General features: G+C 48.6%; 1 protein-coding gene across 4 annotated transcripts in view; it reads right to left on the reverse strand.

The window, feature by feature from the left end:
• Positions 1 to 9,102, reverse strand: part of Pdyn (prodynorphin) — a 14,228-nt gene extending 5,126 nt beyond the window's left edge. Inside the window, exons 1-3 of one of the 4 annotated variants that reach the window (XM_029470256.1) lie at positions 8,704 to 9,102; positions 7,427 to 7,486; positions 5,802 to 5,895 (exon numbers count right to left, since the gene is read on the reverse strand). The gene's annotated coding sequence lies outside the window, so the exon portion shown is untranslated. Of the gene's footprint in view, positions 1 to 5,801; positions 5,896 to 6,566; positions 6,602 to 7,426; positions 7,487 to 8,703 lie in introns of those variants that run through there. The other 3 variants (XM_021157014.2, XM_029470268.1, XM_029470260.1) reach the window with 3 other exon arrangements.
• Between the last annotated feature and the right edge of the window lie 3,055 nt (positions 9,103 to 12,157).

Consider the following 12,157-nt stretch of genomic DNA (forward strand, 5'->3'; position numbering starts at 1 on the left):
ACTCACTTTGTAGACCAGGCTGGCCTCGAACTCAGAAATCCGCCTGCCTCTGCCTCCCAAGTGCTGGGATTAAAGGCGTGCGCCACCACCGCCCGGCCATAGTCAAGTTTTAAAAAGGTTTTTATTTTATTTTTAATTATATGTCTATGTGTGGTGGTGGGGGGTGTAGGATACATGCTATAATGTCAGGTGCTCTTGGAGGCCAGCAGAAGGAGCCCTGCACCCCCCAGAGTTAGAGTGACAGGCAGTTGTGAGGTGGCTGACATGGGCCCTGGGAACCAAGCGTGGGTTCACTCTTAACAACTGAAGCATCACTCCTGTCTCATCGGACAACTCGTTAGAAGTCAAATCACTGTGTGTTCTTCTTACAAGTGGAGCTGTGATGCCCCAGGGACTCATGGGCAGCCACCTGGGGCGTTACTCTCTTCCCACCTAGACATCCTGATCTACTGCCTCCAAGATAAGAAACAGTGTCCATCTTCCCTCCAGGTTCTGCGGAAGTGCTCTGTTTCTTCTGATGTTCAGGGGCTCCAAAGATCCCAGCCATGAGCCAAAACCCTGGATTACCCCAGGACAAGTATCCTCTCTTAAGGTACACGGTCAGCTTCAGTTGCCGCTATTGAGATTCCTCCATTCTAAGCCCCTACAGGGGTGCTGGTACTGCAGAGAGCTGCCCACATCCTGCCCTGAGCAGTGAATGAAGCTGGGGTGCGGGCCCACTCTCCACCTTATAATTGCAGTTTGTAGAACAGGTTTGAGTCAGCAGCAGCTAAATCTTCTATGAGTCCCAGCAACAATCCACAGAGCACCGACCCTACCCCAGGCTTAGTCTACCCACCAGCTCAGGCCAGAAGCAGGCCCATGTGCTTCTCCCAGACTGGGCTCAACTGCTGCTGGCACAGGGAAGCTCGGAGTGGAAAAACACAGAACTGTGGGTGTCTCTGTGACCCTTGGGTTTCTCCTGCGTTCTATCAGTAGAGCAAAACCAAAGGTCCGGGCAGGTGAATGCACCATTTCCATGCAGACAAAATATATGGCTCTTTTTTTTCCTCTGATGCTGATCAAAGCAGGTCTGGTCTGTTATAAGATTTGAGCAACCTGTTGGGAGACTTTCCATACCAGTGAGCTCTATAATAGACCCAATTTCAATTTCTCTGTACAAAACTGGTGCCAGCATCTTAGCTTCTGTGTGATGATATAGGTGATGAAGTAGCTAAGTACCTGCCATTCTGAGCAGCCTCTTGAACTAACCACATACACAGCAGCTTAAGGCATGAGTGCCATTACCGTGCCTGCTTTACAGACTCCCCCGGGGCCAAGGGAGATTGGCACTTAGACAGTCTACTGCAGACCGTGCCTTCTTGTCCACTGATGACTTCCCAGACCGTTCCATCTCCTTGCCCCACCCTGCAACCTTCAGCCTCTGCCGGGTTTTGGAGCAGATCCAAGCATATCCCCCTAGACACAATCTGCACAGTAGCCAGAGCACTCTCCTGACACTCCCCTCTGACTGTGCTGCTACCCAGCTCTGTGCCAGCCCTTCAGGCTCTGAAATGCCTTCCAAAGATCTGACTCTTCTGGCTGTACTCAGCATCTCTCCCAACACAAAGAGCCTGTGTTTGTGAAGTGCACATTGCGCATGTCTGTGCTCCACCCTGTACACAGTCCTCAAGACAACCCCATAAGGCTGAAACCAAGATTATTCCTGTAGTGGAGAGAACGTGGAGGTGCAAAGAGATTTGTTCACAGCATCCTAGCAAGTACACAGAACACTGCATCCTGATATGAGCTCGGCCTGACCTGGGCTCATCTAAGCCACTTTAATTCCATAGCCAAGGACACATGCTATACAACCAACCCTTGCATACAGAGTTCCCTCTGCCTCGAACTGCTGTCACCCACTCCCACTACCTTTTGACCTGACTAACTCTCACACACTCTTTAGAATTCAGCCTCAGGTCTCACAACCAAGAAGTCTGTCTGGGCGTGTGATCCCTCCCTGGATCTCCTGCAGCCACCCATGCTAGCCCCAGCAGAGAATTATATCTGACCATCTGAGTCTAACACGAGAGGCGATTTTGTAAATACAAAGCTCTTGCCTATGCGCGTGTGGGGTATATTTGACCATGAGAAGCAGGCCACATTGAGAAAACTATGTAAAGGAGACACTGGAGTACTAAGTGCCAGGAAGGGGGCAGAGGTCAGGTTGTGCCAGCCTCATGGGCCTAGCTATAGTTTTCATTTGTTCGAAATGCCATGAGAAGACCAACTTGTATGATTTGATGCATGGATGGGTTGATGCGTGCAGTAATGGATGGATGGAAGGATAGATGGATGGGTAGATGGATGGATAGATGGATGGATGAGTAGCTGAACAGATGAATGGATCATCTCCCAGAATGTCATCCAGGATTCAGATGAGACGAGGAGATCCATGCAAGTTTGATGTGTGAATAAACGGACATTTTAAAACTGGGAGATTTTTAAATTAAAAGAAACAAACAGTCTAAAGTCTCTGAGACAACATACACACACACACACACACACAGAGAGAGAGAGAGAGAGAGAGAGAGAGAGAGAGAGAGAGAGAGAGAGAGAGAGAGACTGGCCCCCCACTGTTCCTGCTGAGCACTTAACAGACATTTGTATCTGCCACCCTTGGATGGCCAACTCAAACAATTTGGAGAAGCAGCTTGGGGCAGGGAAGGGGGTTCAGTGATTCTGAGAAAGGCGAGGCCCAATCCTGCTGGGCCTGGCTGCAGGGCCCTGAGCTTGTTTAGTGAGGAGAGTGCAGATTCCAGCTGGCAACTTAACCACCTCTTGGGGAAAACCGACCTTGCTAGGTATCGGCTTTCTCCAGTATACAGAGGGGATGGTATCAAAGAGTGTGAGGGTTGCTTTAGGCACTCTAACTAAGCCTATGCCTGGCACACACTAGGCGCTCTAAGCCTATGCCTGGCACACACTAGACACTCTAAGCCATGCCTGGCACACAGTAGGCACTTTAAATAAGAAAATATGAAGGCGGCAGTCTGGTCTTATGTGGGCTACAAAGGAAAGGAAGAGAGTCAAAAGGACACAGAACCAACACATGATGGATACATTCTCTGCCCTGCGTGGGGCTTACTACCTGGGAGGGGAGCTGGTACCCCTCATAAGCATACCAATCCTGTAACAATCGCTGCTTCTCAGGAGCTACAATGTACCAAGCTTATGCAGATTTGCTCAGAATTCCTAGAGTTAAATGATTTTTGGAGAAGGGAAGTTGCTCCTCTGAATTCTCTTGACTTGTGAATAGACGACCCAGCTTATCAGCTCCGTCCCTGAGGGTGAATGTGTCTTTACACGCTGGCCTTGAGACAACCCCCATCTGATTTCCTCCTTCCTGTGAACACACACTCCTGAAAAGAAGCTGTATTTACAGACTGATTAACTGATGAGAAGTTCTGCACTGTGGAGAGACTGGATTGTTAACGGTACGAAAGCTAGTTTTCTTATCTTCAGCTCCCAGAACAACCATCCATTGCCCACCTCTGTGTCAGAGCTAATATCCTGTGACTAATAGATTAAAAAAAAAAAAACCCTCAGAATCTATTGTCTTAGCAGACACACTGGTTTCCAACCCAAAAGCTAAGAATGTCATCAGATAGCATCTTGGGCCTCCGAAAAGCTTCCCCTATCTTCCTGTACCTGCCTCTCTGATGTACACACCAGTGTATCTCAAACTTGCCTTGATTTCTGAATTTCTTTGTTCCATAAAATGATAAAACTTCATGAAACTGCTTCCATATCAGAACGTGGATTTTCCATCTGTGTTCCCAGACCATGGTCACTTAAAATGGCTCCAGAATAAACTTTCTCTTATGCCCTTTAAGATGAAAGCTGTGGTTTTGTTTTGTTTTGTTTTGTTTTGACACCTTTAAAGGCTTTACAAATTGCTGAGCAAAGTTGGTGGCTCCAGAATCAGGGTGGGGCAGAGATTTCCACCTTTTCATTGGGAACTGTCCCTGAGGGACAGAACTGGGAAGTTGACCTGCTGTGAGCTGCCTCCATCTGTGGCAAACTGAGGAGAAAGCAGCTTTAACCTTGAATGGATTCAGAAATGGGAAGGCAAACATGAGGTTTGCTCAGCCAGGGGGAGGTAGGTTGGAGCCTTCCTAGATGAATCCACTTCACCTGGCACTTCACAAAATGCGTCCTTGGCCATACTCAAGACACGCATAAGAGCACTGTGGGGAAAGACAGTGGAGGAAAGAGGTTTGATCATCCTAACAATCAGAAATGGGTAATCGGGACATATCCTACTCCATAATCACATGGCCCAAATGTTTTCTTCCCATTCACAGATTCTGTGGGTTTCTATGGATTCCATTTATCTGGAGAACCCTGGCCCCACTGACAGCTGTCCACAAGTGTGTACATGCCACAGAGCATCCTTGACTTCTGAAACAAGGTCTCCGACATCCACAAAGCCAAAATTGTTACTGTCTGACCCTTCACCAAGAAAGTATGCTGAGCCTGTTTCATTCGACTGACACAAGTCTGATAGCTTTCAGCTTATTTTTTTTATGTCTTCAGACATGCAGACATATTATCTAATAATATCTAATAACAATCTCCTGACAGGAGGCCAGGTGGGCTGACTGCAGTAGAGGCAGGTTGCATCCTGCACCCCAGCAAGTTCAAAGCCATTGCTGGTGGCAGAATCCATTAAGGAAAAGGGTCATCACCTGAAACTTTAATATTCTCTGTGCGGTCAAACCATGGGCTTCTCAGACAGCCCCCAGCTCCCTCGCTCCTTGAGCCTCTGGACAGTGTCTGTTAAAGGACCAGCGCACAGTAGGAACTGTTTTCCCTCTTGATCCAGAGTTCCTTGAAAGAGTTGGGTTTGTTTTGATTTGATTTTGCCCCCTCTCCTGCTCAGAGGCATCTCTACTGTAGTCAGCCAGGGCTCCAGAGGCAGCAAGCATTTTTATTTGAAAAGCCAGGGCTGAATAATAATGGCGTGATTTAGCATCACAATTATCCCTGGGAGCCACGTCTGCATACGATTATTCCTATTTGGAGGAAGAGGAAATGGGAAAAGGTAAGAATGAAGTCACTTGCTTAAGGTCACACAATGAGTCAGGAGGACGCAGCTCTCACACCCTCCTTGACACACACCACTGTGTCTGTGACCCTCCAGTGACAACCACCCTAGAATCTATCAAAGACTGCGCCACTGTTCTGTGCCAGGCAGAATGTCTCCAGATGGCTCCTCAAGAGGCTATCAGTAAAGGCTTAGGCTCAAGGGGAAAATTGTGGGCTGAGAGAAACAGCGCCCCTAGTGGCAAGGCTGGAATTCACAGTATCTCCCACCTGACAGCCAAAAATGCTTTACATCTTTTATGTGAATTACCTCCACCAGCCAGCTGGGCAATATCAGCCCCACTTAGATGGGAATACAGTGGCTCAGAAAGATAGGAACTAGGCACAGAGTTGATCTGCCGACTACACAGACTGACCGGAGGTGTAAGGGCACATGGCATGTCCTGCAGGCTATCCCCAAGACTTCCACGCACCCCTGAAAATAAAACAATTTCAGGACTTTTCACTTTACTGGAAAACAGCAAGTTCGTTTTGGTGGGTTCCCAAGGGGCTGGCGAAGGAAGGCTCTGAAACCTGGAAGCGCTCCTTGTTGAGATATGATCACGAATAGAACACAGGCCATAAGTTTGCAGTTTGGCTTGGGTCCTGAGCAGAAAATGAGCCAATCTATTGTTCAGCAAGCATCAAAGCATGGACATAGGAGCAGGTCTTACCCAAAGGTCATTACATTTGCTGTGCAGAGAGTCTGACAGAAGCAAAATCCCGTTGTCTCGGCCGCCATAGTCAGGGTCTCAGTGATAGCATTAGCTGCAGTTTTAAAGGAATGTTTCTCATGTAGGATTTGTAAGGAATCCCTTCCCTTATTGTCATTTGAACAGTTGTAGGATAAGGAGAATAGCAAAAGGAAAATGAGAGGGCAGGGAGAGAGATGAACAGTCAGAAGAAAGGGACAAGGGGCGGGGGGAGGGGGAGTGCAGAGGCAGTGTGGATGCTGGGCAAGTGGGTGAATGGGAAAGAAAAGGGAGGGGCAAAGAAGACGGAGGCAATGCCAATGTGGTGTCCTGCTCCCTCCCCATACTGCCCCTTGAGCTACATAATAACTGCTCGGTAAACCTTTCTCAAGTTAAATAGAATAAGACTGGGGGCAAAGGCAGTTGAAACCGCTGCAGACACATTACTCTCCAGCAAGTGTGTCTGCAGCTGTGGTTAAGCATCCTGGCCAGTGGGCATCTGGGGGTAGGGTGAGGGGGAAACTCCTGAGCAGGTCACTGGCCTCATAGATATGACCACTGAGCCCCTGTGGGAGTATGGAGTGGGATCCAGGCTGAGCTGCAAAGGACTCAGTTGATGCTACAATCTCCCCCTAGTGTGGTCTGCTGTGTGTTGTCTTAGCACCTTTTCAGACCTCGTAAGATCTGCCAACCACTTATCAGCCAAGAGGAACAAACTGCTGAAGAGAGATCATCTGCTGACCACACCTTCTCAGAGACGCTCTGAATCCAAACCAGCAACTGCAGACCCCTCGGAGAATGAGGGAGAGATCTGATAAATGGAAAAGTTGTGTCAGGATAACTGGAGGTGGGGTGGGATGTCAGGGAGGAACGTCATTGTTCAGGGGTGGGTGGGGGTGGGGAGCAGCAGATGAAGCAATGGCGTCATCTGTAGGAGTGGGGAGAGAAACACTGGTCCCAGAAATATTTGACTTTTGTCAAGTTTCCCCGGAAGAGCACACAGCAGGATGGAATGGGATGACTGACGATGCCTTATAAGAGAGGGGAGGGCTTCATTTTGAAGCCAGCCATTTTGAGTCATCAGAGAGGTAGCCATAATAGCATTTACTGAGTGCCTACCAAATGCCAGGCGCATACAGCCTCCCATGGGAGTCTTGTAGTGACATAGGGAAAGGACATTATTATTATCTTCATTATATTGGTGGGACCGAAAAAGGAAAAGCAATCGTTACAAAGTTACATGCAACAAATAATGGACGACCATTGGGTTTGAACTCAGCACAGGCTCAGGGGGGGTCACACACACTTAGGCAATACATGGAAAATTCTTGAGGTAAAGCTCCGGAAGTCCTAAGAGTTATCACACCCTTCCATGTGTCTTCTCAAACAGCCCTGACCCAACCACTTGAGTTGCCTACAGTGTCAAAACAGTGGATCCTACCACACAGCATCCGTGTGGACCCATTGTGACACCACACTCCCATCTGCCAGCTACTCCTGGAGACAAGAGGAGTCACCTGCCGCCCATCACACTTAGCACAATGAGGACAAAGCAGTGGGCTCAGGATTATGTTAATACACACGCACACACAACACACATAACTCACCCTGCTGGGGCTGCTTCAAGAGCTCCCCCACGCAGATCTCAAAGCCTGGGGATGAATGACCTGCAAAAACAGAACAAAAGACAAAGTGGGGTGGTATGGGAGCACAGGTGAGGTGAGCAGAGGAGGAGGGTGAGCAGAGCGTAGGCGTGAAGCCCCCATGACTAGGAACAGAAAAGGACTGACATTCTGAGAGGTTTTGCAACAGATCTTGACAGCAACGCCTGTCAGGTTAGAAAGATATCAGTGTGTATTTCACCAACCCTTGGCAGAAGGGTGATAATGAAGGTTTGCTCTCTGTGGGAAGGTACTCGAAACCAGATCCAATAACCTAAAGAGCTCGGAGGCTTTATTAAGGAATACTTGTAAATCTTGAGAGGTTCTCAGAAAACACACACACACACACCCAGGGGAAAGGGACAAGACACAGAATTTACTGTTCAATCGTCGAGGTGACTACAGTCGCCTTCTCTGAAGCTCGCCAGCTTTTTGGTGATGTCAAACTTTGGGGTTCTACAACACTTTCTTTAAACATGAGCATTGCTATCAGAGAGCCGGTGACTTTCCTCAAAAGAGCCTCCTCCAGCCTAACTTAGCTGCCTCCAGCAGTAACGGGACTGTGATTTACAGGAAAGCAACAAGTCCTTTCAAAGTGAAATTGACATGGGAAGTCCCCCTCAGACTGGGTATCCAGCCGAGCTCCTGCTTTCCTTCTGAGTTCCCTTTCAACCAAACAACCCCAGACTTCATTCTGAGTGAAGTCAAAGGAAGCCACTCAAATCAGCACCTTGTCAGAGATTAAATGTGATTCAAAAAGAGTGAAAAAGGACGGCACTTATTTATGCATTGATGGTGCAGATCGGTACTTGGCAAATGCCGAGTCCTGAACCTCATTAACGTTCCCAACCTGTGTAAGCTAAGTCCAGTGAGAACGTTGACCTTTAAGATCACGCTAATTAGTGAAACCTCTCAGTCTTCCACTCAGGCTGCCACCTTCTCCTCAGATCCTGAAAACTAGTGTGGGTACTGCTGTGTGGGCAGAGCCGAAGCCCCGCTAGCACCTGTGGGCGCCAGGACTGTTCAGGGCATGGTTTCCAGAGGACAGGCAGCTCTTTGGACTCTCTGATCTTCTGTAAACTCACCTTGAAACTATGATTTCCTGTGCTGAGTAACCAGACCCAAACCTAACTTTCCCCAGTCCAAGCTCCCACCCTTACCCATGCATAGCATCAGGAGCACATGCATAAAGCCAGAGAGCCTGAGCGCCCTGCGGATCTTACCTGCTTACTGCTTTGTCCCTGGCAGGCTTCTGGCTGACCAGGTGGTGGGGTGGCCGATCCAAGATTCAGAAGGCACCCTGACTCTAGCTCAGAGAAGTGCCACAGAGGAAGCGATGAGGGCTACCAAATCCCCCTATGGCAGTTCTGGAGCCTTACTCCCCTTTTATAGATGAGAGTCTCCCCCTGTCGCTCAGCCCTCTCAGCGCTCGCTCACAGAGCACAGGCTGCCAGGAACCAATGGGGGAGTGGCAGAGCAGTCAGCACTCAGACCCCCGGGTCCTTCCACTCAACTCCCTGGACCCGAGTGAGACACAATAGCTGCTCCTGGTGATGCGGGTGTGGAGGAGGATGCTTTCGTGAAGCCCGGGGGTGGATTCTGGTGTAGCGCTGTTTGTCACTTTCAATGCGGCCACTTTTCAGCATCTCCAGGAGAGTGTCATAGGAAAACAGAGACAAAGGTGGGGGAAAGGCAGAGATAGGAGGAGACAGAGAGAGGCGCAGAGAGTCCAATAGAAAGGCAAAAAAAAAAAAAAAAAAAAAAAGTTGAGAATCAGAGAATGGAAACAGAGAGAGGTGATGTCTGAAGCACAAGGAAGCCTAGGCAAAGTACGAGAAAAAGAGAAAGAGCCACAGCCACAGAGGCTATCAAAGAGCAGGAGAAAAAGAGGAACAGGGAGTCAGAGGAGGAGGAATGCCGGCACAAGAAACAAAGGCTGTCTTGGGAATCAAAGGATATGCTGAAGTGTCCAAAGCAGAGGTCTTGGTTATAGAAGAGGAACATTCAGCTCCATGTTGGCAGGGACACACACACACACACACACACACACACACACACACACACACACACACACTAGCATGCATATGAGTATATATTTGCCTGAGAGTGCCAAGTGACTTGGACACCTGTCTGAGTTGATGCCAGGCACTGCCTTTCCTCAACCAGGGGCTGCCGTTCAATATTCAGTTTTCTCTGGCAGCCCCTGGTTCTCACAACACGGATGGCTGCAAACACCTCCCAGAATACCCATGTCTCTGAGTTTGGAAGGAAACATTCTTGTCTCTGTAGTCAGCTGCAGAGCTGTTCACCTTGGTGGGGGGAGTAGCAGAGGCTGGCTGGGCAGTCCAGGTCATGAACACCTGGGTTGCACCAGGCAGTGAGCAAAGACGTCAACTTTAATCCTCACATTCTGGCCAGGCCCAGCAGCAGAGGCTGGAGAGCTTAGAAACTGGCCACAGAACACAGGAAGTCATCACCCAGACCCAGATGGATCTGGTCCTTACTGTCATCTACTGGACAAACGCCCACTCTGAGGACTTGGTTCTACAGTGTCCATTTCTGTGACTTGGTCTGTTTACCTGAACAAGGCCGATGAGAGCCACAGCTAGTAACATTGGATATGTCGGCTTGGTCTCTGCCTCTGCCACCCATCTGTGCAGAGCCCTAAGTCAAGTGAGTGGGTTCAGCCTCAATCTGCTTATCTGTAGAATGGGGGAAAGAACCCCACTGGGATCTTGGCATAGTGAAAGGAGGACATGCCAAGAGCAATTGCCATAGCCGGCATGTGGCCAGTACTTCCCTACAGCTGTCCTCCAGGTAATGGTGATTACATCATCAGGCTTTGATGCACCAGCCACACTTTGCACTTCTCTGGGGCATCATCCTCTTCCTGCCGCTGGGTCATTGCATGCTGTCATACAACTAGGGTGACAGACAGGGCTAGTTGGTGAGTACTTGTGTTCATCACAGACGTTGTCACTTGTTTCACCATATCCTCCCTCAGACAAGCAATGCTGTGGAGGGTTTGTCAGCCTGCAGCTTTGCATGATTAAACTGTGGAGTGTGGTGAAGTACCAGCCAAGCAGGGAGAGTGGAACTTTCCACGTCCCTCTGGCCTTGACTCCAGGCCCCCGGCCCTCTCTCATCTCTACCCTAAGCTTTCCTTCTGCGGGATTCCCAGCCCAAGGTGAATGCGTGCTGGTGTTGTACTGCATTTGGTGGCTGTGTCTCAGGCTGTCTGCCTACTTGCCGAGCCGGAGCTCCTGAGCATCTCCCTAGTCACTGTTACCAGGGCTCTCACAACCCGAGAGTGAACTGTGTCTTCATCCTCAAGGTCCCAGGCTCATGCCATTAGCTCCCATTTTCCTTAATTCCCTTGTCTTTTAAGTTCTACCTCCATAAGCTCTTGCCAGTAACCTTGGAATAGACGGATTCTGTAAGAGACAAGGTGGAGTCACTCCCGTAGCTGCTGGAAGGCAATAGGGAGAGAAGTAAAAATACGACATCATGAGGAGAGTGCAGTGAGGCAGAGATGCTTGGTGTTGAGTAGCCTTCACCTAAGTCTACTGGAGCCTCAAAAGCAAATACTTCAGGCATTTATTTTTCCTCTCTATTTGCAATGTCCTCTAAACACACATGTGTGCTTGTGCAGCACACACACACACAAACACACACGCACACACACATGCATACACACACACACATGCACTCACACAAATGTTGTATACACAAACATAATTGCTGCCCACGCATGCAGGGAAAGGCTAGAAAAAGACTCTCTGTATCCCTGGAAAACCCTAACATAAAGTTTCTCCCTCCCTTAGGCTAAGACACCTCTCCTACTTGGGGTCCTAATGCAGGTCTCTGAGCACCATCAAATGAGAATAGGAAGAGGGGCTCACTGGACTGCCCTGTGTGCTTAGCATATCCATCACAACTGACGGGTACCTCATTTAGATGCACAGATGTCCAAGTTATCCTCAGAAGGCAGGAAGATAGTGCCAGCTTAGCTGTCAGGACTAATTCCCGACTTCTCTCAAGCTCCTTGCCTCCCTGTCCTCAGGGAATGATGACCTCTGGTTCAGATCTTAATGTGTACAAGAAGCAAAGAGTAAAGGGAAGGAAGTACTTGAAACAATCAGCTCCCACGTCTCATTGTTAGGAAGGTTTCAGGAGGATCATGTTAGGAAACAGGAAGTAAAGAAAACTGAAGCCAGCTCTTATGCTCTCCACTGCGGCAGACTCCCCTCATCTATCCTGTGATCAGCTGTGTCCCTTACCTTCTGCACGAAGACGAAGAAACAGCCTGGGAGAAGGCACACAAACCACCTTAAACAAAGCAATCTAAAAATGTGGAAAAAAAAATAATGAAAACTTTAAAACACTGCAGGAAAAAAAATAGTAAAATACACTTTAAGATAAAAAGATCTCCCATGACCATGGCTTAGACGAATCATATGTGGAAATAGCACCAAAAAACAGTGCTCATTAGAAGCCAGTGCTTCACAGACACACAAAATATGTTAAAATCCCTATAAAAGCACAAAAGACCCTGCTAGTCAAAGCAATCCTACATGAAAAGAACATTGCCTGGCAGAATCACCATTCCTGACTTCCGTATGGACATGGCATTGGCATAAAGCCAACAAGTAAACCAGTGAGAAACAGCTGAAAACC

This window comes from Mus caroli, chromosome 2 (genome assembly GCF_900094665.2).
Source record: "Mus caroli chromosome 2, CAROLI_EIJ_v1.1, whole genome shotgun sequence".
Taxonomy (NCBI): Eukaryota; Metazoa; Chordata; class Mammalia; order Rodentia; family Muridae; genus Mus; species Mus caroli.